Genomic DNA, 5248 nt, shown 5'->3' with positions numbered 1-5248 from the left:
TAACATCTTAACCAGTTTTGCCTGCTGGATTGTTTGTGTGTTTGTAAAGGGAAAGACTGAACACCCTCTAGGGAAAAGGGAGGGAATAATTAGAGTAGCTCTGTGATGCTGGAGCGAGATAATACAATGAGAAGAGAAACACGCAGTAGTTATTAATGAAGCGAAAGAGAGAGAGAGAGAGAAGAACAGGGAGAGAGATAAAAACAGTACAGACCATTGTACTGTGTAAGCTACAAGCCCCGACAGTAAAACGCCCTTACCTGCAAACAGCATTTCCAGCATCCAATACACAGACTCCCTCATTCCCACATGTGATGTTAGTGCAGGGGTCAGAGTGCGGCATGGCGGTGGTAACCATGGTGACGGGTGGCGCGTAGAGGGGACGGGTGGGACACATCTGAAGAGAGTAACGAGATGGGGGGGGGGGCATATAAGTGATGAGATGAGGACAAGCACATACAGTATTAACATAGAAATGAATGTACAGACACGGATAGGATTGGATAGCATGATTGGTTATAGAAATGGCGAGTGGGTGTGAATTTCATACCTTCATATGATGTGGACGTGTTGGTAAATAGGGGGACCACCACAACCTATGGTATTTGAATGAATGTGATGATAACCAACAAGGTAGCGTTAATGGGATATGTATGGAACATGGTATGCTAAAGATATATTCTCTCTATCATGCTTTCAGAGAATGTAGAGAATAGTTTTAGCATGTTTTTGATCAACTGCTAAATACGGTAGCCTGGTCCCAGATCTGTTTGTGCAATCTTGTCAAACGTGGCAATGACCATAGGACTTGGCGAGAAAGCACTTAACAGATCTGGGACCAGTGGAACTTTTCAGGGCTTCTTACCCTCCATGGTGAGCATGAAGATGGTGTCTCCACCATTGATGAAATCCCTGCTCTTGGCCCTGCCATGGGCCTGGTACACGGGTGTCCCGGTGCCCTCCCATGGAAATATTTGGTCCCATCCGCCTCTGACAGCTCAATGCCCATCTTTCGAGGGTCTTCCCAGAAGAACAGCTCTGAAGTCAAGAAGTTCTGAAAGGTTTCTCAATATACTGTATACATGACTTAATCTATGACGCTACAAGACTGCTACTTTAAGTCAGTGCAAAACCAGGTGGAAAATCTCAGAAAATAATGGCAATTTCACTCATCTGTCAATGGAATGTAACTCCATGTCTTAAAGGAATTCCCTTTGTCTCAAATCTTTCTGCACATGTCTTGGTCCATATTAATTAGGCATCTCAGAAAGTGCTGATCTAGAATCATAATGAACAATATTTAATGGATAGGGGGAACCTGATCCTAGATCAGCACTCCCACTCTGAGGTGCTTATGTTAACTAGGCAAGACAGTTAAGAACAAATTCTTATTTACAACCCCGGCCAAACTCTAACCCGGACGATGCTGTGCCAATTGTGTGCCGCCCTTTGGGACTCCCAATCACAGCCAGTTGTGATACAGCCTTGAATCGAACCAGGATCCGTAGTGACACCTCTAGCACTGAGATGCAGTGCCACTCGGGACAGCGCACCCAAATTACACATTGGTTTCCTTCCCTGTAAGCAGTCTATGGATTGATAGAATTAAAGTATCTAAAACTGACTGTGAAACTCAACAAGTCACTTATAGATGATTTGAAAATGATGAGCCCAAAATACTAATATCGGTACCAGGACTTGGATGGGATTTGTGCCACAAATGCTAAAACGTTACCTTTTGGAAACTTGTGCAAGAGAAACTAAACCAAAGCATGGATTGCTGAAAAACCTTGTCCATAGACTGCTTACAGGGTAAGGAAATGTGTAATTTAGTAATTTGGGTGAACTATCCCTTTAATGAATACTGGCCCTGGACTGACTACTTCATGAAGCTGGTTGAGAGAATGTCAAGAGTGTGCAAAGCGGTCATCAAGACTTTGAAGAGTCTTACTACATGATTCCATATTGTTATTTCATAGTTTTGATGTCTTCACTATTATTCTACAATGTAAAAATAAAGAAAAACCGTTGAATGAGTAGGTGTCCAAACTTTTGACTGGTGCTGTATATAAATATTGTTACATACACCTGATAGGTGCAGTGAAATGTGTTGTTTTACAGGATCAGCCATAGTGGTACGGCGCCCCTGGAACAAATTAGGGTTAAGTGCTTTACTCAAGAGTACATCGACAGATTATTCATCTTGTCAGCTTGGGTAATCGAACCAGCAACCTTTCGGTTACGGGCCCAACACTTACTGCTAGGCTAGTCTCCCTAATGATTCTATATTATACACATTAAACAGGTTAATAAAAAACAATACGATGGGTCTAAACTACTGATGTTAGAGATGTTACCAACTATGAGCTAAATAACTCGCTGGTTCCGGTTGGGGTGGGCTTCATCGTACTCTCGAACCAGCTGATCGTTGGCGGTCCCACTGTTCTAGAGGAAGAACTGCAGACACTGGTAGCCTCTCAAGGTAAAGTAGTCTGCTGTCCAGCCTGGCTGTGTCTGCTGATTTGCCTGTGGCAGTGCTCAAGTGCATGAAGTAGCCCAAGCCTGTGTACAATGGACACCAGTATCAATCTTTCTTCGGATTGTTAAGTAGAGCTGGCTATAACTTGAGCCTATAACTAGGGCACAGAGTTTCCCTGACCAGGTATCATGGTCAGGGAAAACTCTGGGCCCTATTTATAACTGCAGTTTTTATAACACACAAATGAACTCTGCAGGACCTTTGATCATCCTTTGGACTATAAGATAAGAATAAATCTGATCTGCCCTGTCAGGTACTGAGGAATGGAGGTTGATAGTGTTGTTTTATGGTTGTTGTGTACTGAGGGGGTGCTCACCGGTGCATTTGCCCATGTTGGATTACTCCGTGGTGGGCCCGCTGGGGGCCTGGGTCACCGTGCTCCAGTCTGCCTGGTCTTCCGGCCCTTGGATCATACCACAGATGTTCTCCCTCTCAAAGACAGGTGTCCAAGAAAGTGGTGGAGCGTGCTGGATCAAAAGGACACATACTGAACATCAACTTGCCAACAGCTAAACAGCAATCACAGGAAAACTTTGACTTGCTGTAGACTCCATCCAGACACACATATCAATTATACAGTATGTGCCAAATGTTTTGCCTTTTTATCTAGTTTTACCATGTACCCAGGCAGCTAAGACATCCATTCTCTCATAAAGTAACAATCAAATCATGTTTTATTTATCCACTAGGGTTCTCAAATACACACTAGGAAATACACCTACTATTCCTGTTTTTCCAAAATACATCATTTCATCAAAATCAACAGGAGTTCTGCTTTGTACGTATTACCTAACTAATCACTGTACTTCAGATATGCTTTTTATAACAAAAATGTGAAATTCCAGCAAAGGAGGTCTCCTGCACTGTGGGTTTGATTGAACTACAGCCACTGATAAATATATCGGTAGATCAGCAGGCCAATGTGACTGTGTCTTACTACTGACTTGGTAGATCAGTCAGTCTACGTAGACAGTTGTAGAATAGAATATATACTTTATAACGGAAATGTGTCTTCTGCCTTTTCCAACACAACCAGAGATACACACACACGTTGAGAGGCACAGGGTCAGCCACAGTGCAGCACCTCTGGATGGTGAGCAATTGTGGGGGTTAAGTGCCTTGCTCAAGGGCACAACGGTAGGAGATGGAACATGGATCAGAGACCATCAGCCTTCCAACTGTCAATTCAGTTCCTTTCCCATTTTTGTGTTGCCCGGCATGACCCGTCCGGCTGCTGGTCCACCTCTCTCACCTCTAGTCTACTGCCGCCCAGAGATTAGTGTCCTAATATATCTGAGGGCTGGATTCAATCTGTCTCAGAAGTATCGCGGAAGATCCACGTTATAGCACGATAGAAAATTAAAGACAAGGTTCCAGCGTTCACGGAGACAACCTTTCTGGTAAACATTGCATATGTCGGCTCAATCTGATATTACGTTTACATTTTTACGGATTGAATCGAGCCCAAAGTCTTACTGCAGTTGTGGAGCTTAATGTAACTTAATTTGAATTGGTAATTTGATTTCCAATTCAGCTGACATCTGCAGCATTTACCTGAAATGTGATCCCCACGAACGCAAGAACAATGCCTTTAAAAGGTGCATTGTGGACAGCGGTCTACAGATTGAATCCCGGCCTTACTGCAATTGTAGAGCATAAAGCGACCGAGTCCTACTGCAGTCGTAAAGGCTCCGGACCTTGTCAAGGTCATTGTCGCTGAACTCCATGCGCTGTCCGACGACGTCGGCGAAGGCAGGGCTCTTGGTGACGGTGTTGGGCTCGGTGCCGTAACGCTGTCTTACTGTAGTGCATCATGGAACCGTAGTTGTAGGGGACGCCCAGAGAACTCGATGTGGTGTCGTTGTATGTGTTGAAGTTGTGTTCGCTGCCTGGGGATGGAGGGATGGAGAGAGAGGGGTGTGAGAGAGAGCTGGGACAAAAGGGAGAGAGAGGGGGGATGAGAGAGAGAGTTCAGCCAGGTTGGAGTGTTCAATTTCATTTAAATTTGGCCAGTTTAGCCATTATTTTCAAATCTATCCTTGGATTTTCAATTTGTCTCCTGAATGGACAGAGTTGACATGTAATTGACCTTCAACCCCTAAAGGTCAGGGAGACAAGGAATCTCCCCAATGGCAGATCTGCAGGGTTAGGACTTCATGTGGATTACAGCATGCTGACTGGAATCATAAAAATCATGTCGCTGCTCTTTGCCCTTCAATTACATCTGACAAAAGTAAAGCAATGACTTGATAACAATGAATTGATAAACCATGCCCTAATCTCAAATTTCACTTTATGCTTCCGTTGATGCTTATATGGTGTCCTTCGCCTGCTTGTCTGAGAAGATTAGGCACGTGATCAGCACAATAAGACATATTTGTTTGTCCTGATCACATAGCTTATTGCCCTTGGGAAAAGGCAGGATAAATCAACTGTGTCTTGTGTGTGAAACAACTAGTGTTTGATTAGGCTTGCACTAATCTGCCTTTTTGTTGTCATGTTGACATTGTGACCTTAAGACTAAAAGGTTCTATCTGCAAAAAGCATAGTTCTGAGAATCAAATTTTTCCCATCCCAGATCTCAGAAGTGTTTTGTTGTGAATTCTTCTTTCATAGCCCATTAAGGTCCTCACCTTAAAGATACCTAAAGTGCAGAGTATCAAAATCCTGAGGCAAGTTTTTAAGAAAACTGTAGCTAATTGAATAAAT

The 5248-nt window shown here is 43.5% G+C and overlaps 1 long non-coding RNA gene across 1 annotated transcript; it reads right to left on the bottom strand.

Annotated features, from left to right (window-relative positions):
• Positions 1–2073: 2073 nt before the first annotated feature.
• LOC115169636 (uncharacterized) lies at positions 2074–4357 on the bottom strand. The gene is made up of 3 exons (XR_003870896.1): positions 4094–4357; positions 2856–3006; positions 2074–2562 (listed from the first exon to the last, which is right to left on the bottom strand). It is a non-coding gene; the product is annotated as an uncharacterized LOC115169636 (long non-coding RNA).
• Positions 4358–5248: the final 891 nt, after the last annotated feature.

This window comes from Salmo trutta, chromosome 31 (genome assembly GCF_901001165.1).
Source record: "Salmo trutta chromosome 31, fSalTru1.1, whole genome shotgun sequence".
In the NCBI taxonomy this organism is placed as follows: Eukaryota; Metazoa; Chordata; class Actinopteri; order Salmoniformes; family Salmonidae; genus Salmo; species Salmo trutta.
The sequence above is the reverse complement of the archived record's forward strand: the minus strand, read 5'-3'. Positions and strand labels throughout refer to the sequence as shown.